Raw genomic sequence first — 25,771 nt, 5'->3', positions numbered from 1 at the left:
GCAGTGAGACATGAATAATTTTTTTTTTTATCCTCCATCGTTCTTGGGGGAGAATTCATTGAATTTTGAGAGGCGGGTTGCTGGTCGCTCCTCCACGACAGTGCTACAGCCCACAAAGCGATGGTCGTTTGCGACTTTTTCGTCGGCAAATGGATCAGTCCTGGATCACTGGCCGTATTCGCCGGATTTTGTCCCAGCTGACTACTGATTGTTTCCCGAATTGAAGTTGAGACTGCAAGGACACAATTACGATGCAACTGAGAACACCCAAGGAAATTGTACTGCGGTACTAAATGCACTTCCAAAAAGGACCATAGTGAGACACCATGCTTATTGCGCAGGACAAGTCAGGTAGTTTAAATTGTGGAAAGGGGCCAAAACAAGAGTCTTCAGTTACACTTGAACATACAACTTTATTTATTTCACCAAACATTACAAGAGCCAAGAAAATAAAAAAAAACACAGCATTAATTTTTGGAACTTAATAACCAGCTGAATACACCATACAATCTCATGCCTTAACGGCAAGACCACTTTAATTTAAAATAGGCTGAAAGCCAATAAATTATGACTCAAACCAAAATCAGAAATTTAAAAGGCAAAAGGCCTGATCTTAAATCAGTTCTTTCAATTAGCCTGAAGACGGTCTCACACCTTAAGAGCAAAACCAAAATAAATTTTTAAAATGGCTAAACCCTTACTTAAAACAGTTCTTTAAATTAGGCTGAAGACCCAAACAATCTTAAGGGCAATTCAACCTTAATTTAAAAATCAGCTAGAAGCCATATAAATACAAACAACAATAACAAATAAGAAAAGGCAGTATACCCAACGTCGCTCAGAAGTTTCCGAGGTCGGCCTGGAATTCAAACACTAACTCTCGCTTAGGCGAGACAGGCAGTCGGAACAACCATTCTCGATCCAACGACAACCCAGCCGACAGACAGTCAATAGACCCACAGACAAGATAACTTCCGCTCCAGTCGAACAGCACACAACAGGGAGTTCAATGGAACAACGTAGAAATTATTGGCGCCCACAACCAATTATACATTGAGCTGTCAAACTACACACCGTGCTGGACAGCAACAACACGATGAGGAAAATACACTGTTTGAATTTACGTCAAGGCCAGGGCAGGTGACCGGAATGTTAATGGCCACAAGGCAGAAGATTCTGCTGGTGCACTTCAATTCAAATAACCAAGTACAGTTAAATTCCACCGGAGGGTGGCTAAAATTTGCCAACTTGAAAACACACGTTGTTGCTCGCGGGAATGTCCCAACAGCCGACAACGAAATCCAAACGACACAATGTGTACAGTCGTGACTTGCTGGTAGATTAAGTCAAAACTCAACTTTCGTGTCGAGGATAGGTGAGCCACGAACCTCGTAACAATGGGAACAACACCGCACACTCCAACACCACGTAGAGGCCGCCAGCGGCGATGGCCAAACTACGCGCCGCGGAGATTTCCTTGCTGCTCCACGCCAACCGACCATCTGCCCAGACCCGGAAACGATAAAGGGCCAAATATAGGTCAGCCGATGAGACGACCAATCGAACGACCCAACAACGGTCGTACCGCTCCAATCTCCCTCCGTCGGACAGTTCATGTGTGTCGCCAGCGGTCGGCGAGCACTGGCTGTCGGCGCCTCACCGGCGCTCCGTCCCCGACTTCACTGCTGGTGCGTCCCGACTGCACTACTGGTCCGTCTCGAAACAACTCCAGACACACGACGACCCGGAAATACTATCGATCGCTCCAGAGATGGTACATCACTGCACTTATCGATACGTGCTGTTGCTGCCGGTCACGGGCAAGCAAGGCAGGAAGCTAGTGACGCCAGTAAATTGAGTAAGAAAACGAGGCGGCAGTAGCGTAATTGAAGATGACAAACCATAAATGGCATGAACAAGAGCCGTACACGGCTCACATAGTATCAGTTTTGAAACACTTTTGAAACGGTCTTACCTGTTTATTGATTTAGGGAGAGATTATTTCGAATAAATACAGCGATCTTGTGAACATAATCCATAACCTTTATTTTTGGTAGTGGCTCTGAGCACTATGGGACTTAACTGCGGAGGTCATCAGTCCCCTAGGACTTAGAACTATTTAAACCTAACTAACGTTAGGACATCACACAAACAGGCAGGATTCGAACCTGCGACCGTAGCGGTCGTGCGGTTCCAGACTGCAGCGCCTAACGGAAATGGGGAGACTGAGTACTGCAGCACGTCCTCATGCATCAACGATATCCAGCAGGTGTCAACCACGCTGGTAGTGGTATGGAACGCCCTACCAAAAGAACCCCTAAAGAACCTTAAGCCCAGCATGGGATCACGTTGCGGAGCGTGCTTTGCCGTCCGTGGTGATCACACAACCTATTAAGAACCATGTCCCGCCTTTTGTAACGTGCAGGAGACCATCATGAATTGCGGTGACATCAGCGTAATTATTGTCTTTGAATAAATGTATCATTTCTGTTCGTCTGATAGACGTATTTCTATCAGTCACCCTCTGTCCAAGTTCCATCGAGCTATGTTGCTTGGCAGTGACAGATCACTAAACAGTTATTTCCATCCTAAGCTTTTACATACCTAAAACTCTATTAACTCCGCCTAAACAAGTCTCTGGAGGTCCGACGTTATCAACCAACCGTCGTGTCATCCTCAACGGACAGGCGTCACTGGATGGGGATATGGAGAAACTTGTGGTCCTGACGACGATGGCGGAGATGGTCATCGAAAGCTCGAGGATTTTATTCGATTTGACGCAGCTTGAAAGCCGAGACCGTTTTATTCACGCTGCTCTCCCGGCCGTTGTCAGTTTTCGCGACCGGAACTGCAACTTCTCAGTCAAGTAGCTCCTCAATTTGCCTCATAGGCGTTGAGTGCTAGTCAAACCCGACAGCCCTTAACTTCGGTGATGTGACTGGAACCGGTATTACCACTGCAGCAATGCCGTTGGCAAGTTATAAATATAAACGTATATTAAAATGACTTGGGTAGCAAAAACCAAACAGATTTTAAGGTAACAACGCATGTCATTTTTCATATTAAGACAGTGTACGCGTCATAAAAGTAAACCAGGATTTAAAGTTTAAATCAACCAGCAACGTCTATAGTAGGATATTTACGTTGCTGGTGAGCTGCACGGCGCCGTCAATATGGTTCGGACAGGTGGCACAGCACATCACGCTGGGCGTAGGGACAGTTTCCCGTCGACGAGGATAACCAGTGTGCGGGTGGGTCACGATATACTGGGCAGGTGGTTTATAGGAACTGAGTGCAGCTTCCGTACAGTCGAGAAATTTCATTAGAAAGAGCCGCTGAGTGCTTTAATTTGGCCACAGCTGGCCAGACGCGAGCCAAGACGAAGAAGTGTACCTTTTTTTTTTTTTGTACAGTAGAAGGAGTCATTGTGCAGTCTTTGGGATGGGAGGAAGGAAAGACGCCTGAGGCGGCGGAGAAAAGATGCCAGAGGGGAAAAGAAAGCAGAGTGGCGCCTCGCCTCGACTGGATTATCGTAATTGTGGGGCCAGTCGCAGCCGCACGGGCGCCGTGGCGGTCGCAGTCCCGTGCCGGCAGCGATAATTGCGGCCGCTGGTAGCGGAGGCCGCGCGGCCAGTGCGCGTGTCTGGAGAGAGTAACGAGAGAGAGAGAGAGTGAGTGGGGGAGGGGGAGGGGGAGAGTGGGGGAGGTGGTGGGGGCAGGCCCGGCCGGCGCAGCGGCGGCGGCCGCGCCAGCCCGCGGCCAGTGGACGGCCGGTCGCCGCGCGCTGCGGACTGTGCTCTCCGGACGGCTCCAGCGCCTCCAGTTCCAGGTCGCCGCGTGTCACGTGCTCGCCGCGCAGACAAGCTGCCAGACGGACGCCAGCCAGCTGCCCGCTGACCCGCTGCTGCCTCGCCGAGCCAAGGTACTGTGCGACGCGTGTCCCCGCCTCTCCACACACAGTACACACGCCGTGTGACAGCTCCGCTATAATGTTTACTCTCCTCTCGGCACGCCGCTGCAACGTCGCCGCCACACGCCGAAACTCACACGTATCAGCTTTCTCGTAACTGTCCGACATACACTACAGCCAACGTTCTTCTCCTGTAACCATTTCTCCAGTGTTGCGCTGGCGACATCTGCTGGATCGAAACCTTTCCGACAGTTCAAGAAATTGCATGTTCTCCCAGAGTGATAATCGTCTATAATAGCTGTTGTGCACAAGGGATGGGTAATAGGACCAGTCTTTTTCGTGTTAAAATCGACAACCGAGCGCATAATTTTTGTTGCACTCTCAGATTTTTGTTAGATGATGCAGTTGTTTCTGAGGAAACACTATCCCATAAAATTGCAGTAATATCCAGCGTGTTGCGTCGTCTTCAAGTTTCCTGGAAGACTAAAACTGCGTGCCGGTTCGGGACTAGAATCCCGAGTCTTTCGTACGCGGGAAAATTTCAGTATCCTATAGAAAAAATATCAGCTTGATACGAACATTGACAACTTGCTCTTGATGTAGAGAAATACAAAGTTGGGTTCTTCGCGAAAAACGTAAAAGCGTGTCATTATTCAGCTACAGAATTAATTACTCAAAACCAGAGTGTGCCATCTCGAGTAAACATTTGGAAGCAACTCTGTGTAGAGGTATGAAACGCAACATCCACAAACTGTAGGCTACGATTCATTTGTAAGAGATTGTTAGACTGTAGTTTGTCTACAAGAAAGATTACATACAAAACTTTTTTACGGCCCTTACTTAAACTTGGTGGGTGTGTAGGATCCTTGTCAGATCGGATTAACAGGTGACATCGAACTTGCACACAGAAGAGCGATACGAACCGTTACAAGCTCGCTTGACTGCAAACTGACACTCGAAGAAAGTCACTGTAAAACTGTCGGGAAGCTGTTCACAGGGCTAAAATAACCGCATTCCAGGTCGGAAACTAGAAATATTTAGCAGAGATTGTGCAGATAAAATTAGACAAAAACATCGCACACTGGTGTAAGAGCAGTCCGTGAAAATAACAGGAAAAATACTCGACATAAGCTGTTATAAAAATTACCCTCTGCCACACACTTCGCTTTTGTTCTTGGTGTACAGATCCAGATGCTGTTCGTTCGAGAGGTCAATTTCCCCTGTTGCAGCAATGGCTTGTTCATTACACTCTGATAGCGTATCAGAAAATTTCATTCATGCACTTACGTACCCGACAACTTATCTGTTCAGCTTGACGCGTGTTTTCGAAGTGTCCGATGTACCAAGAACTTCAATTTATCACACGTTACGCAAGCTCTGTCTGGGTGCAGGCGATACACCAGCCGTAAGAAATCCATTTTTCTCCAATGTGGTATCAACAATGCATTCCTCACAGATTTTCGCTAACACTCGTGAGTGGACTTGCGCCTCGAACAACTAGTTGTCTGTCAGCCAGACGAGCGCGTTCGTCACGACAAAGTATTTTCATATCACAGTTTTTCGATGATAGTGTCGATTTGGCATATTAAATGCAATAGATTAGCCGAAATAATTTCATGCTGATAAGCATTAGAATAATTTTCGAATCGTTTGGTGTTCGTCTTCGAAGTGTCAGATTTTCGAAGAGACGTAGTATAGACTACGCCCTAACCGCAAGGGTGTCATTTTTCTTCAAGATAGTGACAACATGCTATTTCTCTGAGAATTTCGCTGACTGGTACGCTTGCAGTTGCGGAACTGTCAATCGGTGCTCGTCAGTTTGACACACAAGCGTTTTCACTATATTCAAATTTTCTTTCCTCGGTGGATTCATGCAGTACATATATTCGATCAATTACTTATGATATACGAACTGGAGACGGCTAAGAGTGTTCTCGGAAGTTAAATGATTGTTAACGTATCTTTGACTATTTTGTCAACTCTCACATTTTGTTTTTTGTAACCAATAATCTAAACGTCAGTTTGACGCAACACGTTAATACATTCTATTTATTACATACGATAGACCAACCCCAAAGAGTTTATCATTTTCAGTAAAAGAATACCTGTTTGTTTTCCTTCGTTCACGCCTGCGTCGTAAGCTTCTAATAATCATGCCAGTTTATTAATATTACATCCTGCATTGCGAGCAGATTAAGTGGTCATTTTTCTCATTGAAATCTGTAAACAGATCTGAACCTTTCTTACAACATAAATCGCTGAGAGAATTTCGTTTGTCATTCTACTGCAGTGTAACCATTCTTGTTTACATGCGCAATAACGTGAAGTGCAATGTTTGTCTAAACTGGATGGGTGTCTTCCTGATCACGTAGATCGAAACTGATTTAAATCGTAAAACTCTTTTGTTTATTTTCGACTTTTCACGTGTGGATGATGATGATGGTGGTGGTGGTGGTGGTGGTGGTGGTGGTGGTGGTGGTTTGTGGGGCGCTCAACTCGTGGTCATCAGCGCCCGTACAAGTCCCACATCTTCCCTTATCCAATCTCAGCACTTCCCGAATGATGATGATATGATGACAGCACAAACACCCTGTCCCCGGCCGGAATCGAACCCAGGACCCAGTAATCTGTGTGGAAAATACAATGAGGGATGTTACAACTTTGTTGTCTCGCAGATTCTGTTTCATAAAGTTTTCCTCGAATTACTTGACGCAAAAACAGTGTCGAAAAATATGGATTATTAGAGCACTAATTAGTACGTTAAGGAATTAGTGTTCTTTTCCACTGTCTTTAATCATTTCTGCAAAACCACCCTCATTGCATCCTAGCATTTCTTATTTTTAGTTTATGATAAGAGACTTTTCACAGTACGTTTTTTCCTGTGTACCGCGCATTAATTTTGTGAAAATAAGTGTAATATGCTGGAGTCGGCTTTCACTCATTCTTGCAACTGCAGGCAGCTGGAAATTTCCATTTTCTGCGTGAAGTTTCAAGCTCATCATTCAGTGTGAATAATTACTGAGAGAATCCCACCTTGTTTTCTGCATTCAGCAAATGAGTTTACTTACGACTACAGATAAAAGACATAACGTTCACATCAGTCGCTGTTACCTAGATAGTGGTGTGTAAGAATACAACCTACATCCAATGTTGCAATTTTGCTTTGTTATTCTGCTAAGAATTCATGGAACGACAGGGAGCTTAATTTGTGAGTTGGGCAAACTCCCTCCAAATTTGTGCGCTACGAGACATTTTTGGGCGAATTGTGAGTGGGAATTCCTCTTAACGAATTTAAATTGTGAACACCGATCGGCAGCTGCATCCATTTCTAATGGTTTCTCCCTTTCCACATTCTTTTATTTTCGCGGTGAACGTGTATTCGACTTCACATTCGACACTCCCACTCAATACACCAACTCCCACCGGTATTAGTCTAATAAAATTACAGCGGAAAAGAGGCACTTAAATGTGCAGGCTAATTTGATGGCCGAGTTTCTTTATTTTACAGAAACAATGAAAGAATTTTTTTTTGATAAAAATCAGTTTATTATTTCTTAAAATATTCGCATTTAAAATTTGCACACTTTTGCATTCGTTGGAACCACTTCTCAAAACATTTTTCCACTCTTCATGTTGCTGTCTCAGAAACATTGGAAGTGTTCGATAGGTCCTTGAGGTAATAAGTCATTGTCGTCGTATCTTTTAAAACTTCTTGCCAGATTAAAACTGTGTGCTTAGCCGGTACTCGAACCCGGGACTTTCGTCTTTCGCTGGCAGGTGCTTCATTATCTTGCATATTTTGGTGACGTAAGGCAACGAAAAGAAGTCGTCGTGTATTTAACCAGCCAAATACTGGCAATGAGATATTAATTCGATATTTTTGGGCGTTAGATAATTAATTGCTTAACGTACCGTAGCGGCGTATTTATCGCATTAAAGAACTCGACAATATCTCGCGATGTGAAGTTGAGCATCAATACTGGATCGAAAATGGTAATCGAAAGCTTTTATAGCAGCGTCAGGAGATGTAGTAGTAGAGAACTTCAGGGAGAACTTGTACAATTTCGTGAGTAAGTATCCTGATCATGCCTGTTGTTATAGGGTGTGACCTAACCTTGCCAGGTGTAGATTGGGATAGTCTTGCTATCAAAACTCGTGCTAGAGACATGGATTCGGGTGACACTATTATGAATGTCTTGACCAAAAATTACTTCGATAATTGGAGAACCATCTAGAAAAGGTAACGTCTTTGACCCCATAGCAACAACCAGACATGAACTTCCCGAATCATTTAACTCAGAGTAAGGTATCAGTGATCACAAGGCTGTCACTGCATGTATGACAAGGAATATAAGAAAGGTAGGAGAATATTTTTGCTTAGCAAGAATGACAGGACACGAATTTCAGAGTATCTGAATAATCAGTATTAAATATTCAGTGCTGGGGGTGAATATGTGGAACACAAATGGAAAAAGTTGAAAAGAGTCGTTCAATATGCCTTAGACAAGTATGTTTCGAGCAAGGTCTTTAGGGATGGGAACGACCCACTATGATTTAATAGCCGCGTTAGAAAACTGATACGTAGACAAAAAAAGCTTCATCACAGATTGAAGAGAAGTCTAAAACCTAGTTGACATACAAAAGCTGAGCGAAGCGAAAATAAGCGTAAGGAGACCAATGAGAGGAGCGTTAAATGACTTTGAACATAAATTTGTGCCAAACAATCTGACTAAAAACTCTAAGAGATTTTGGTCTTACGTGAAAATTCGAGAAATTAGTGCTACTACAGAGGATTAGCGACAATCATTCTTCGTACGCACCATTCGCAAGTGGAACGGGAATGTGGGTTCAGCCAGAACACCTTCCGTCAGACACCTGACACCTGGAATTACTGTGATTAATAATGCTGCGTTTTCAATTGGCTTTCCTAGCGTCATCAGTGACTTTTGACAAACAAAATGTTGTATACGATTCAGGATCCTCTAAAACAATCGTCACGACATACTCAGTCTAGGTAAATAGACGAGTGATCATCTTCATAGAAGTACTTCGCTAAGGATCCACTTCTGTTGGTTTAGGCTCATCTTGCAGTGCCCTAACAGTTTGCTGATGCTTGGTTTCCGGCTCTTATGAAACTATAAAAGTTGTGTCTCGCCTTTAGACGTTGTATACGGCTTTTGCATTTCCACGGCATATTCTTCCATCATATGACTGGAGCTCGTTTTTGAGCTTTGGTCAATTTGCGCGGAATCTATCGCGAACAGATCTTTCTGGTTCATCGCTGACGGAAGCACAACCGCGATGAAGTCTTCAAACCCATAGTAAAAATATTTTCTACACATTTCTAAATACATACCCCGCAAGCCTTCATATAGTGCAAGACGGAAGGTCCTCTGCTGCTACTACTACTACTAGTAGTAGTAGTAGTAGTAGCAATTTCCTTTTCTGTTCCTCTCGCAAATAGAGCGAGGGAAAAACCAATTGCCTACAAGCCTCCGTAAGAACCTTAATTTCTCCTATCTTGTTTTAATGCTCCTTCCAAGAAATGTGCTTTGATGGGCAGTAATTCGTTCTGCAGTCAGCCGCAAATGCTAGTTCTCTAAGTTTCCTCAACAGCATTTCGTGAAAAGAAAGTCGTCTTCTTTCCAGGAATTCTCGTCTGAGTTGCCGAACCATCTCCGAAATGCTTGCGTGTTAATCGAACCTACCGATAACAAACCTAAAGACACGATATCTTCATTTAATCCGACCTCGTGGGGATTCCAAACACTCGATCAGTGCTCAAGAAGAGGTCGCACTAGTGCTCTATATGCGATCTCCTTCATGCATCTACATCTACATACATACTCCTCAAGCCACCGTACGGTGCCTGGCGGACGGTACCCTCTACGAAAAGTAGTCGTTTCCTTTTGTGTTCCATCCGCGGACAGAGCGAGGAAAAAGCGACTGTCTATATTCCTCCATTTGAGCGGTAATTTCTTCGTGGTCCCTACGCAAAATGTATGTTGTCGGCAGTAGGATTGTTCTGCAGGCAGCTTCAGATGTCGGTTATATAAATTTTCTCAGTAGTGTTCTTCGAAACGAATGTCTTCTTCCATCCAGGGACTCGCATTTGAGTTTCCTTAGCATGCCCGTAACGCTTGCATGCTGATCGAACCTACCGGCAACAAATCTAGCAGCCCGCCTCTGAGATGATTCGATGTCTTCTTTCAATCCCACCTGTGCGGATCCCAAACATTCGTGCAGTACTCAAGACTAGGTCGCACTAGCGTCGTAGATGCGGTCTCCATTACAGATGAAGCACACCTTTCAAAAATTCTCCCAGTAAACCGAAGTCGACCATTCGTCTTTCCTACCACAGTCTTCACATGCTCGTTCATATCGCTTCACAACATTACGCCCAGGTATTTAAACGACGGGACTGTCAAGCAGGACACTATTAATGCTGTATCCGAACATTTCGAGTGTGTTTTTCCTACTCATCTGCGTTAACTTACATTTTTCTACAAGAGCCATCGGCCATTCAACACACCAACTAGAAAATTTGTCTAGGTCATCTTGTATCAATCTACAGTCACTTATCTTCGACACCTTCCAGTACAACATAGCATCATCATCGAACAGCCGCAGGTTTCTGCCCGCCAAGTCTAGGTCATTAATGTATATAGAAAATAGTAACAGTCGTATAGCAGTTTGGCGCACTCCCGATGTTACCCACATCTCCGATGAACACTCGCCGTCGAGGAAAACATACTGAGTTCTGATAGTTAAGAAGACTTCAAGCCAGTCAGGTATCTGGGAGCCTATTCCTTGTGCACGTACCTTCGTTAATAGTCTGCGGTGGGTACCGTGTCGAACGCTCCTCGGAAATCTAGGAGTATGGAATCTGCCAGTTACCCTTTATCCATAGTTCGCAGTATATCATGTGAGAAAAGAGCAAGCTGGGTTTCGCACAAGCGATGCTTCATCCATGGACATGAGCTTTTCGGTTTCTAGGAAATTTATTATATTCGAACACAGGATATGCTCTAGAATTATGCAGCAAACCGATGTTAAGGATATTGGTCTCTAATTGTGCGGGTCCGTTACTTTACGCCTGTCATATGCACGAGTCACGTGCGCATTTTTTCAGTCGCTTATAGATGAGATACACTTTCCTAGAATTCTCGCAATAACCCAAAGCCGAAGATTGGCCTCCCCTACCACCGTTGTTAATGCTCGTACCATTACATATCGCTCTGCAACGCTACACATAGGTATTTAATCTGGATGAGTGTGCCATGCAACACACCTCTTATACTATATTCGAACGGTACAGAACCGTTTATCCAACTCATCTGCATTAATTTAGATTTTTCTACATTTAGAGGTAGCAACCATTCATTACGCCAAATAGAAATCTTTTATGAGTTATCCTGTATCCTCTTACAGTCATTCAACAACGTCACCTTTTCGTTCACTACGGCTTCATCAGCAAACAGTCGCAAATTGCTGCTCACCCAATCCGTCAGAACATTTATGCATGTAGAGAACAAGAGTGGTCCTGTCACACTTCCCTGGGGCACTCCTGTCAATATCCTTGTGTCCGAACACCCGCCGTCGAGGACAACATACAGGTTTCTATTACTTAAGACGTCTTAGAGGCGCTGAAGTTGGCTGATTACCCAAAGCTGAACCGAATGGTTAGAGACATTATTACTGAGTTAAATCTTCACGCAAATGGTTAAAATTCATCGAACGCAAACTTTCGCATGAAGTTTCCAACCCTCCACTACCCTGTTTCTTTTAACACTCATTTCGACGTATCTACTCCTATAGCTTCTGTGCTGCCATTGGTTTTAGTTGTAGAAAACGACAAATTTTAAGACAATACTAATGTAACATCTCACTAGCACCATGTAGGGTGCGTTCGTAATAAAACTTGTAAAAGACACACTCGTTACGTTGACCATCTTTTACGAGATCAGAATGATGTCTGACAGAGCGCGCGTAACAGCACCATAAACGTCCGTGGAAACATGTAATTTAGATAGTAATATTCTGTATTCAGGATGTCCATAAAGTCTCGCTATCGTGTCAAAAAGCCAAGCTTGGAAAGTATTAAATGTAGAGCACCGTGGTTTGTTAGAAAATGTTTAGCAGCTCTCAAAGTTTTTATGTACCGGAATTTCGGCGTGTGCCCCATTTATCGCTAGTAGAACATCGAGGCGATATTCGACTTCTGCCGCTGCAGCATTAACAGTTCTGATTGCTTCACTGATTCGTGCACGAACAGTAGCGAGGTCATTGACTGGTGTTACGCGCACGCGATCCTTAACGTAACTCCACAAAAAGGAGGTGTGTTGGTGAAACATCGGAATGGCGCGGGGGACGTGTGATGGGGACATCACAAACTATCTTCCTCTCAAGAATTGTGTCAATCAGAAAATACTGGCCGCCCGCTGTGGCCGAGCGGCTTTAGGCGCTTGAATCTGGAACTGCGCGACTGCTATGGTCTCAGGTTGGAATCCTACCTCGGGCATAGATGTGTGTGATGTCCTTAGATTAGTTAGGTTTGAGTAGTTCCAGGGGCTGATGACCTCAGATGTTAAGTCCCAAAGTACTCAGAGCCATTTGAACCATTCAGAAAATCCTGGAAGCTCCGCTAAAATGGCGGGATTGGTTGGTTGGTTGATTTGGTAGGGGGGACCAGACAACGAGGTCATCGGTCGCATCGGATTAGGGAAGGATGGTGAAGGAAGTCGGCCGTGCCCTTTCAAAGGAACATCCCGGCATTTGCGGAAGCGATTTAGGGAAATCGTGGAAAACCTATATCAGGATGGCCGACGCGGGTTTGAACCGTCGTCCTGCTGAATTGGAGTCCAGTCTGCTAACCACTGCGCCACCTCGCTCGGTCAGTGGCGGGGCATTGTAATAATGGATGATGACAGACAGCTGCTGCTCTTCGATCTGTGGTAGCAGGAACTGTTCTACCATGTCCAGACGAGCATTACCCGTTTCTGTTTTCTCTGCGAAGAGAAATAGGCCTATCACCCTATCCTCCATCATGCCACATCAAAAATTAAGCTTCGGACTATGGCGGATGTGTTCACTTGTGTTGTGTTAGTTTTCGGAGCCCCAAATCACAGCGTTGTGTCGATTCACATGTGGAACATTGCTTTATGTAAAGAAAGGTATTAGGTAGTCTTGTCAGTATCTATAGATGCCATCGTGGAATATGCGAATGAAAACGGCAGAGGACGATCCTTTGCCCAGAATGTTTGTACCATTAGGACTTTGTACACAAAAAGGCATATCCGCTTATTTAACACTTTATGGACAGTTGATCTCGTTTCGTGCAGTCCTCGTGATGCACGAGGAATTCACTTCTACGTGCTCCGTTCAAATGAGTTTGCACTCTGTCAACAAATGCTGGAGACACAAGGGGTCTTTAACTTTGAGGAAGGACTTTGACACTCCATGTCCCTTTAAAGAGACCACCCAATTATCGTTGTTTCTGCCGGTGGTACATTCCCATACTGGTGTTAGCAATTTCGCAGTACTGCTATGAAAGATTTGTATTGTGCATTCGGATGACACGTGTCTCCTTCTCATGGTCTGTCGTCATTTTCATGCACTCCGTATCAGATCTGTAACAAAGGACAAAGTAAAAAAAAGTAATTAAAAATTGGTTAACGTCTCACAACAAATCTCGATTCTCTATCTCCAATAGTTAAATTGTAGCAGGACTTTGCGGACACCTTGTACTTCATATGTCGTTAATACAATGATGAAGATAGGTAATCTGCCACAGCCGCCAAAACGCTAGAGCTTGACCGATATCACTGTAGCAAGCAAAGCTGCGCTCTGTTAAAACTACGGTTCGGTCATTTTGGTACAATACATAAATGGCGTAGTGAATGGTAGGATTATCAGTAGTACTTTTAGCATTGGTAGGGAAAGAAACATAAATGGATGCGTGTGAGAGGAACTGGGATTCGACAGGTTCTCTCTCGTTTGTTTTTTTTTTTTTTTTTTGGTTTATTTGTTTGTTTATTTTGCACATACTTAAAACAGAATATCGTTTGCTGTCAGTCCACTGAGTATCTTATAGTCTTCCAAAATATAAATTGCATTTTATAAGTAATAAAAATGAGTTGATCGCGTAACTTATGCGCTTCTATGTAACCGAAGCAATTACTTCTGATGCAAGTACGGTTCACATGCATAAACATAAAGAATCTATATAATTTTTGTCGCTATTTTCTACTCAGTAGAACTTTCTACATCATGGTGAAAGGCAAGAGTTTCCTGTAATTACTGATAAGTTTGAAAGTTCGTGAAAAACACAAATATGTTTTACATAAGCTATTCGAAGTATTGAAACAATGTTTGATATGTTTTTGTTTTGTGTCTCTTTTTTAATTTTACCTTTTTATAAGTAAATTGCGTTTGTAGTGCTACATGGTAAATCGGTATTACTTTTTATTTTATTTTTGCTGCAACATGCTTGAGTTTAACGTTACAAATCAACAATTTTCGAATAAAACCTGGATTGAACACTGACAGTTTCAGTTTTGCTGTAGCTACTGTTTACTTTTAAGTAACAGACAGCAGGATAACTATGTAGAACAAAAAGGTTTGGTAGATTACGTGGCCCTTTGTATATCCTCAGTTTGTAGACTGTTTACCTCACCCCATTCTAGGGGAACATAATAAGAGATTGATCACATACACATACACAGCGATCGGAACGAGGTAACGCTCGATATATGCAACACACCTAACGTCACGTAAAGCAGCTACGAACTTAACTGACCAAATCTACCAGGAAAACAGTTGTAGTCCACGGTAGCCTCCGTTGGTTTCACAACTCTAGTAGCAAGTAATCAGAAGACACCTCCAGCAAAAACTATTTGAACGTGTGTATCGGATGGGAGTGAAAGTGCGCTGTGTCCCCTGTGTCTGGCAAAAACTCGAAAGAGGTCGCGGACCACTTGCCGTGAATCTGTTACCGCTCCGCACCGCGCACAGCGCGAAGTATTTGCAGCTGCGGTGCGAACGTACGCGCGGGGCACTGCATGCTGCTTCTTCCCCTGCAGAGCCACCACAGCGTGCAGTTTTTTTTTTTTTTTATTTTTGCCTTCTGCGGCATCTTGGCCTGTGCACTTTTATACACTACGCACCAATGGTTGCCGAACAGAATGCTGCCTCTTCTGCGAATTTCCCTTCGTACGAACGGTCCACATGCCGAGATAACAGGCATTCAAAAGTCCTTTTCTGAAATGCTATCCGTATTATTACGAAGTTCTTCCTGCTACCATCTGTCTCCCTACATATTCCACAGGCAGTCCTTCCGCAGGTCTCTTCATCTCAGAATAACTTCTGCAACATACATCCGTTTGAATCTGGTTACTGCATTTGTTCCTTGGTCTCGCCCAACCTTACACTTCTCTCCAGTTCCAAACTGACAATTCCTCCATGTCTCAGAATTTGTTCTATGTAACGATGCCTTCTTTTAGTCAAGCTATAGCACAAATTTCTTTTTTGTCCAACTCGACTCAGGACCTCCTCATTAGTTACATGACCTACTCATCTAATCTTCAGCATTCTTTTTTGCCATAGCATTTCAAAACTGCTCACTTCTGTACTTCCTACTCTTAGGTTTAGAACTTCAATATTGTTCGTAACAATAACTTCTTCTAGTAACGCTTCTTGATATATTAGTTCCATCTGATTTTAAATGTCTGCATTTGATTCCATTATTCATATTTTCTAGTCTTTATGGTCTGTCTGATATTCTGAAGTACAGAAGAACTTGGACTGGTAAAAAGCGATATTCGTTGTTATATTCTTTCCCAAGATACATACCGAAAAAACATTGAGGATTCCAGGAAAAAATAAACTGCGGATGGAGACTTACGTCCGAAACTGTCATCCGCTAAGGCAACTTAATATCGCATTCATAGGAGGCAAGACCTATCTTTTCAGTAGTCATCTCTCGTCTGGTAAAAGAAGCAATAAATTGTTGTCACTGAATAACAAACGACGTTGAGACGTTCTCCCAAAGATGATGATGATGAGATCCCATACTCCGAGGAGCGTAGGGGACGATGCGGGATACCCACATCGCTGTACTAGGCAAGGTCCTAGTGGTGGTGGTTTGTTATTGCATTCCTCCGACCGTTATGGGGATGAATGATGATGATGATGATGATGAAGACAACACAACACCAAGTCATCTCGAGGCAGGAAAAACCCTGAGCCCACCGGGAATCGAACCCGGGATCTCCTGCTTACATGGTAGACGCTCTATTCATCTGAGCCACCGAGGACACGGAGGGTAGTGCAACTGCAGGTATTTATCCCTTGCACGCTTCCCGTGAGACCCACATTCCCAACTCAATGTCCACACACTACATTCGTAGTGGCCCTGCCCATTACACTTATTAGTTGCGGAAGACAATCTTACCGAGTCCCGTAAGAGATCGGGCAATGCGCGTGCATACAGCACAGAAAAAGGTCAATGGCCGGTTAGCCCTAACTATATGAGGATGGTATCTGTTCTTTCGAACACGTCCGAAAGTACAGATGCCATCTTCATATATGTTCTCCCTACCGTCTGTCAGCGTACAAAGTCACTTTTGCTGCCGAGCGGGTGGCCTAGTGGCAGGCACCAGTGCCTATAACTCCCATGCTCAGTAGCGTCGTTGGACGCAGTTTCCGGAATCGAGTTCCTATTCTAGATTTGTTCCTCAAGACACCCTCTATAGCCCCTCGAACTTCCTCGCAACATTTCTGGAACATCATGTATATCTCTAATGTCATCACTGTGGAACTTTCGAAATTGTGGGCCTTGAACATTCGACCAAGAAAATCTCTGCTGCAACACAAAATCTTTAAACACTCTGTAGTTTGTCTGCGGGCTGTAATGCACGTAATAGTTGTTTCCCATGGCAATGTTTGTGTATTGCTGTGAAACTAACATAACTGGAAAACATAAATTATATTTTTCAGAGTGATATGCGTACCAGGATTAAATCCATGGATGCTAAGAACTGTGATTAATCCCCCCAAGTCGACCTTATCATGTAGACAATTCCTAACACCTCGCCACGTTAAATGTTTACTTGCTTCATTTTTTCTATCTTGACACAGCTTAAGAAAGACTTCCACAATGCTATAAACAATCATTAAAAACACGTACCATTTGATGATAAGCCGCTAGGCTACTTGTAACAGGTCATGCTTTAATAATAACTGAACCATCACAAATGCAGTGTCCCACATTTATCCATTATGAAAGTTTTATATTGTTTTAGATTCTATTCTTCCTTGCCAGTATTCGTTTCGAACATTTTGCCAATTTTCAGATGGCTGCGTCGCACTTGGTTATTGAGCGTTTACAACCCAGCTGTTTCCGAAAACATGCATTTTCCATGTAGTACGAAATGTCGCATTCATTCACTTACCGATGTACGCGCTTTTATCAGTGGACCTAAAAATGTTCCGAAAGGGTGGACACTCCTAATTGCGAGACCAGCATTTAAGCGCCATGCCACACCGCTTGGTTACAGAAATACTTGAGACAAGTACGACTGAAGATAAGATCTCATAGCAGACAGAACTGCCGCCCGGAGTGGCCGAGCGGTTCTAGGCGCTACAGTCTGCAGCCACGTGACCGCTACGATCGCAGGTTCCAATCCTGCCTCGGGCTTGGTTGTTTGTGATATCCTTAGGTTAGTTAGGTTTAAGTAGTTCTAAGTTCTAGGGGACTGATGACCTCACAAGTTAAGCCCCATAGTGCTCAGAACCATTTGAACTTTTTGAGGCAGAACTCAGTAAATCGTTTTTACTGGACATCATCAAAGGCGAGGGTAGCGCCCAGCATACCATAAGATGGAGCGAGAGGTCCGCTATTGTTCTCGACATGTGAAAACGACCTGGCGGATAAAGTCTCCAGTTCTGTTAAACTGCTCGCAGACGACGCGGTTTTGATTCAAATTTTGCAGTTGGGAACTTTTAGGTAATCACCACCTTATGGATAGACTGCCAGTTGACTGTAAATCGAAACAGTTGTAATTTAATCGGCGTAAGCAGACGATTAGCTCTGCGGTCGGCGATCAGTTGCTGGAATCTGTCACAACATTATTGTAACTACGAGGTTCTGTCTAGTCATGTAAAGTCAATGATGACCATACATCTAGTCTTGGGGAAGGAATATGCCATACGTAGATTTATCGGGAGAATTGTAAGGAAGTGTAATTCACACAAGAAAGACGTCGCTTACAAAATTTTCGTTCTACCAATCCTTGAGTACTGTTCATCATTTTGGGAACCAAAACGGGTTAACTGAAGAAAAACGAAAACATTCTGTCCGCATTGGCTCAGCTGAATGCTGTGCTTCTTCCCACAGTCACGGTCGGTTTCCTTCTACGTCGTCACTGCTTGAATGCCTCCAACGATATAGTCGTCGACGGCAGGTTAAACACCAACCTACCTGAAACTTCCTGGCAGATTAAAACTGTGTGCCCGACCGAGACTCGAACTCGGGACCTTTGCCTTTCGCGGGCAAGTGCAGAGTGAAAATCTCGTTCTGGAAACATCCTCAGGCTGTGGCTAAGCCATGTTTCCGCAATATCCTTTCTTTCAGGAGTGCTAGTTCTGCAAGGTTCGCAGGAGAGCTTCCGTAAAGTTTGGAAGGTAGGAGACGAGATACTGGCAGAAGTAAAGCTGTGAGGACCGCTCGTGGGTCGTGCTTCGGTAGTTCAGATGGTAGAGCAATTGCTCGCCAAAGGCAAAGGTCCCGAGTTCGAGTCTCGGTCGGGCACACAGTTTTAATGTGCCAGGAAGTTTCATATCAGCGCACACGCCGCTGCAGAGTGAAAATCTCTTTCTACCAACCTATCTTTTCAGTGTCGTCGTATCGTTCATGTCTCTATCACTTACGAATAACTTTTACAAAGTAACTCCTGCTGAGAAGAAAAGCTCAAGTAATAAGACCTGGTTTTTAGCGAAGGTTCACGTACCGTTCTGTTCCTACGTACATCACCTCGCATTATAAACGGAAGTCTCCCACCGTGTTTTTCCTGGCTGTGTATGAAGACTAATCTGAGGAGGACTACTGCAGACACCACATGTCGCTGTCTCTAATAGGTATGCTGATTCACGAGGAAGGTTGGTGCATATAATTTGTTACAGCTAAGCCAGACAAGAAGTCCGGCCGTAGATATTCTGTGCTACCCGTGCCAACCCGGGGCGGGTCGCTAGTACCGGTAATTATAACTACTTCCATCGTAAGATGCACACCCCCCTTAGTGGATATTTTCCCACCGCTTCGGTTTTTTCGACGTCGTTAATGCTGTGTAAACCGAATATTAACAGCTATCTAAGAGTGATTTATTCACTGGCACTACGTGTCCCTGTTTGATACTGAATGTTTACATCTTTATCATCTTGCACTCTCAAACACGGAATGACTGTCAGAATCGACGGCCGTCCTAATTTCAATTACCTTTTAACATCGCACGTTACGATATACTCTTACGCTGTTAAGAACCAAATGAAATTGGTTATATTTCTGGTCTCCGGAGAAACTGGTACCTGCCTCTCGATTGAGAGGTTAAACGTTTTTGACATTTTTTTGACCAAAGACAATGTCATATCACTGAAAATCGTTCATCGAGATTTTCGTAGCCTAATAAAGCAACTGTTACCACGGCGACGTTGGTTTCCATCAAGATCGGCGTAAACATCACTTGTCGCTTGTGTTGGCGGCGCTTCTTTCTGGGCCTCGTGGGCTAGCCGCGCGGTCTTGGGCGCCTTGTTGCGGTTAGTGCTGCTTCCCCCTTCGTGGGTTCGAGTCCTCCCTCGGGTGTGGGTGTGTGTGTGTGTGTGTGTGTGTGTGTGTGTGTGTGTGTGTGTGTGTGTGTCGTCCTTAGCGTAAATTAGTTTAAGTTAGATTAAGTAGTATGTAATCCTAGGGACCGATGACCTCAGCAATTTGTCTCGATAGGAACATCGAGTAATCTCTCGGGCGGCGTGCGATTTAAGCGGCTGCAACGACAGCATAAAAGTACTTGAATTCAGTGTTTTTTTTTTTTTTACTTCGTAATTTCTTTTTAGGTTGATCTATTGAGCCAGCCTCCAATACATGACATATTCAATCGCGCACACACTTACGCCGATGACTTGTCTTCCAATAAAATCATAGAATAAATTAGGTTGCAAACTTGTTGCTGTCCAGGGAATTTCTTGTCAGATCTCTGAAAGAGCTATACTACTGAATGTTTCTGATATATTTCTGCTATTCTGTCGCAAAAAGTCTTAGTTACATTGAAAAAGAATTGTAGCCTGTATCTCAGAGGTTAATACAGCGGCGAATGCTCAATGCTCTTTGTCTTATGACCCTCCGGCCTAAATGAAGAGAGACTGCGAATACTTTTAACGAGTTAACAATTACCTCACGTGAAAAACCTAAGGTTCTCACCTTGTGTACTCCATGGAGTTCGTTTCCGCTGCTAATGTTCCACTTTCTTCCTTGAACCCAACATCCAGATCTCGCTTTCATACGTTAGTAAAGGCTGAACCACAGTGTTACCGAACGTAAATTTACCATTCATTTATGTCAAAGCGTTAACTGAGTAATCCTACAAGAACTGTTAAACCTTTCATTTATACTCTGAATCATCGTTATTGTTAAGATACTCGTATATGGCAGAATCTAACGAATAAAATATAAACACATCTTCAAGGAAGATATCATTATGAACAATGTATGATCTCACTGTTGATTTTGCTTTGAAGTCATAATTTCTGCCTTGTTACTAAGATTCATAACTTTTATACATTATGACAAATATTGGATTTTATTTCTGAATTCAATGTGCAGATATCGTTTTACACCAGACGCGTTTCAATTTTGTTCATAAAACATCAAGAGTAGTCATTGATGCATGTTCCTTTTCTTTTACAGTAAACACCAATGATCACTGATGATGCTTTGTAAATCAAATTGAAACGCGTCTGGTGTAAAACTCTTAAATCGTAGCGCATTTGAGACATACAAAATATTAAATGATAACGATAGCTACTTTAGAAGATTGCCATGCAAACAAAGATATCATGTTCAGAACAATTTTATTCTTTACAAGACGAAAGTTGAAGCTTTCAGTTTTTCTAAGATAGTTTGAAAGTCTTTCACAAAAAGTGATTCCTTCAGCTCAGTGACTTCTGGTTTTCTTCCCATGTTCTCATTACTTTATGTTGAAGCGGTATTCAGTCCGATGACTGACTCGTCAAGCTACTTTATCCTGTGCAAGCCTCTTAATCTCTAAACAACTACTTCAGCTTCTCTCCATTTCAACGCCCTTACTGAATTCGCCTATTTATCTGTACGCTGGTTAAAGAGCGTGCCACATTGTTATTAATCCCATTATTCTTGCCAGGATGTCCTACTGCATCCACTAGCTTGTGTGGTAGCGCGCTCTACTCAGGAAAAAGCATCTATCCTGACGCATTCCAGTCAACAGTTGTCGCCTCAGACGCATTTAGATGATTGATCTCAAGAATAGCTAGGCACATGCCAGAACTTTTAACACTCAACTTATGAAACTGCTGAGTGGTATTGCCGTTTCCTCAGTCCTCGTGTAGGTCGTAAAAATCTCGTTTGGTTGCTCTAAAATTCGGCTGGGCTGTGAGTTTATCGGAACGGATACTGTGTGAATCAACAGCTTGCTGACCTCTTTGAGGGGTCGCCATTTACCACAGCACCGCCTGCGCGTTCACTGTTTCCATATATCAGCAAAGAGCCAAACGGCGAACGTACTGGAATCACACCCGAGAATGTCGGGCTTTAAACACAAGTGCGGTCATAGAGATTTGAGGTTTCCTTGGTTTCTCGCAGGACGTTACCCTGAATGGAGAGTTATCTTAGAGGCACAAAAGTAATTAGTGTACTCCGGGGATGCCGTAAAGTTACACATTAATGACCTAGCAGACAGAACTAGATGAAATCTCACATTTTTCAAAATTGACACAATTATTTATGAGGTAAAATTAACAGTAATATCCAGTTGCCTCTGTACAAAATATAGTCCTGATGAAAATATTGGTAATTCGTTGTGAATGTGCAAAGTTGTGCCCTGCATGAAACGTGTGTGGTATTCTTTGAATGTAGGCTGAATGAGATTCATGTCCTACTGTAACATTGTGTAGCTTTGTGAGGTCCAACTACCACATAGGCTCCGTTATAGGTAAGAAAATGTAGAATATAATTCGATGGCACCATACTGGGAGATTACAGTTTGTCAGCCAGATAGTCGCATATAAAACACTTGTTCGTTCCTTACGTGGATGCCTAAAACAATAAAAAGTACTCTCTGCCACGAACTTCACAATGATTTGTAGAACAGAGACGAGTATAGATGTGGATATAACAGATATCCAGTGACTGGTGTCGAAAAAAGAATGAGCAGAGTAGCGATAACTTTTTATACGAGTATTATGAAATAACTTCTTTACAGGAATGTATAAACAAAATATTATTGTACATTAAGGGTAAACCGAAAGAGATCGCGCTCTTTTAAACAGACGGGCCTTATATTCGATGGAATGGAGGGAGTAATCTGCAATTCTAAATCCTGAATTAGGTTTTTCTGGTCTTTCCCTAAATTAATGCGTGTAATTGCCGGGGTGGGTCCGAGGCCACGACTGACTACCTGTCCCATCCTTGTCAAACGAGGCCTGTAGGTACGTTAATGCCCATACAGAGCGTTAATCACTCAAACCTTGCACCGCTTTTATTTCGTGAAAGTTTCAAGATATCGAAATGACGTTTCTGGCAAAAGGGGAAGGAACCACGTAACTTAACGCTTACGTCAGCCGAAACGTTGAATCGTGTGTGCGTCTCTCTCTATCTATCTAATCTATCTATCTATCTATCTATCTAATAAATATTCGGCTGCACCCCTAACGATGTCGATGGACTGGGAGTGTGTTTGAAGGTAACTTTTGTACGTCGTTCTTGAGTAACTCGAAAATTACGGCCTGTAGCAAATAAAAAATTACATTACATTTCTTACGAGGAAAGTCCTGTTCGTTTTTTTTTTCTTTAGAGCTTGTGGATCTTCTTAACGTTGACTTTAAAATTTCTCGTAAGATAAATGTGCCATAATGCAAGCGCTAGACCATTGGAATATCCTATGACGATGGGGCTGTAATGCAAAGCTCGACCGACCATTGACTCAAACTGAAACGTCCCCTTAGAACAATTTATACACGACTGTGCTTAAGCTGACACACAATATTTTTAGCGCAACGCAATCTGACTTCCAAAAATCCCTACGAAAGAATGGCCCTGACTAACATTAACCTATACGTTTCACAAATCGCTTACCTCACCAAAAATCTTCGTTACTCAAGCTACTGCAATACAGCGAGCGCCACTACTGCCAGCTTTAAAAGATTCAAACTACTGAAGGCACTAACTACTTATAGGCATAGTTAGCAAATGAAAGATTTTAATACAGAACAAACAATGTATTTACAATGGCGAGTATTACAACAATGTCAACCAGCCACAGACTGCACACGGCACAGCCAGTGATTTTCATACAGAGCGCTACATGGCGGCGGCGTTACCAATAAAAAAACCTAAACAGCCTACTTACAAAACCTACCGACTGTTTACCAGTTACCACAAAATCTGTATAGGAGTTCTTTTCCCGTTGTGAAACGTTAATACTACGACATGTCCACCATCCTTCAAAGAGTTATTCGCACATGAATAAAAATACTACTAAACCTGGGGAGCTGCTATGTTTTTGTTGAAAAGACACAGCCTATATCATCCCCAACCTTTTACCGGTCTGAATATGTCCTTCATCTCTAACGACCTCGTCATAGAGGGGACGTTGACTCCTCCCATTCTTTGCGTCCTACCGTGTCAGCAGAGTCCCGTCTGCCGTTTGGTGAATTCGTCGCTTCGTAAAAGGGCAGTGGCGCTGCGCTAGTTTTTGTTCTTCCTGTCGCCACTCTGAGATCACCAGTGACTATATTTAACAGCGTTGTTTGCATTTTTCAGACATACTTTTCTCGGACGTTAAAAGGCCACGAATGAAAATGCTTGCCAGATTACTCATTTCCTTGTCAAACTCGTGTGACAGCTGTGTAGATAAAAAGACGTAACAAGTGCGCTTTTCGCGAGATAATCGCTGGGTGGCCTCTTAGGCAGCGAGTCAAGTGGACTTTGCTTCAGTAATGTGGAACTGAATAGAGCTTAAAGAGATGCAAACGATTTTATGACTTGCCAGGGTATCTGCTTATGTGTTACGAAACGTACAGAAAATGTCTGGAAGGAAAGGAGATGTGTGAGCAAACGATTACCTTCGTGTTTAAGAGCAGTTGCATCCATAATTTCGTAAAAAGGAAATTCTCTCACGACTACTAAGTCTAAGTCTAAAGTCTGTAATATCATAATTAAAGACAACATTAATAGTTTTCTGGGGTAACTCACCACTTACACACAAAGTATTGACTGCACAAAAGAGAGCAGTGAGAATAATTAGAGGTGTTCACCCAAGGACGTCATGTAGGCACCTTTTCAAGGAGTTAGGTATTTTAACTGCACCATCAGATTACATATACTCGCTAATGAAATACGTTACAAATAATCCATCTCAATTCGCGAAGAACACTAGAGGGAAAAATAACCTTTCTTATCCGTTACTGAAGCTGTCAGTTGCTCAAAAAGGAGTACATTATTCAGCAACAAAAATCTTTGATCATTTGCCCAACAACAAAAAGTGTCTGGAAGGTAGCAGAACAAGTTTTAAATCCAGCTTAAAACCATTTATTTTGGACAACTCCTTGTACTCTATGGACAAGTCTCTGTTTCAGAAATGGTAAAAAAAAGGACCTCTAAATGTAGTTGCATGCGTAGAACTAAAAACTTTTGTTATATTAAATAAGCACTATTCATGTGTGTGTATATATCTTCTAATCTGACTTTTTCCACATCATATCGATAGAATAATCGGGAAAATGATGAACGGAACATGACATAACTTAAACTAAACTAAAAACTAAAGTGTTGCTGTTGTACTCATTACGAAAGTGACTCCCCGATTTCAGGTCTATGTTGGCTGCGGAAACGTGCAATGAAATAATTTCGCAATGGATTTAAGAATTAGGGTAGGTAAGATATTAACTTTTTGACGAACAATTTACAGAACTGGTAGTTTCTCTGCATATCGGACGTACCCGCTCAGTAAGAGCGTCAGTGGTAGAACATATTAAGTTAAAGTTCTTGAGACAAGTAATTTTTCACACAGTGCTGTATGGATGTGAGGTCTGGTCCATGACAGCAGACGCCCGCCTGAAAAAGTGGCAGTCGCTGCGAAAAAATAGCCTAAACACTACAGCCCCAGACTCCACGCCAATCCACACCAAACAGCCACGTCAGATGAGCCAACAATCTGTGACAACAAAAACAAAAAGTCAAAGCCTCTGTAAAGTGATATCAAATCATTTCATCAGTTGAATTCACAGTACTCCTCCGTCACTTCAGATAAAGGGATCCTTCTCCACGCTAACCACACAGCAAACGATGTAGCCCAGTACAGAATAGAATCACATACATATGCTCTCACCCAGACACTGTATTTATAACGTCACCTTCAAAAGTCTTCAATGTGATCTACAGTCGATGGACATTGCCATGCAGTGCTTCCGTGACTTGAAATAAGCTTTCGATTAACAGTCGATGCCGCCAACTAACCAATATGCCTCTCAGCTGGCTATCAAACTTGACTGATTGTATTTTCCAATTTTCTGTTTAGTTGCCCCAGAGTGTTAGAAACGCGTATGCAAGGAGAATAGACT

At 43.0% G+C, this 25,771-nt stretch overlaps 1 protein-coding gene across 5 annotated transcripts in view; it reads left to right on the top strand.

The window, feature by feature from the left end:
• Positions 1-3,736: 3,736 nt before the first annotated feature.
• The window catches only part of LOC126335075 (BMP-binding endothelial regulator protein), a 643,298-nt gene continuing 621,263 nt past the window's right edge, over positions 3,737-25,771 (top strand). For 2 of the 5 annotated variants that reach the window (XM_049997957.1, XM_049997961.1), the window contains exon 1: positions 3,762-3,922. The gene's annotated coding sequence lies outside the window, so the exon portion shown is untranslated. Of the gene's footprint in view, positions 3,923-25,771 lie in introns of all 5 variants that reach the window. The other 3 variants (XM_049997959.1, XM_049997962.1, XM_049997960.1) reach the window with 3 other exon arrangements.

Source organism: Schistocerca gregaria, chromosome 2, assembly GCF_023897955.1.
Source record: "Schistocerca gregaria isolate iqSchGreg1 chromosome 2, iqSchGreg1.2, whole genome shotgun sequence".
Classification (NCBI taxonomy): domain Eukaryota; kingdom Metazoa; phylum Arthropoda; class Insecta; order Orthoptera; family Acrididae; genus Schistocerca; species Schistocerca gregaria.
Note: the sequence above shows the minus strand (reverse complement) of the source record. Positions and strands in the feature narration are given on the sequence as shown.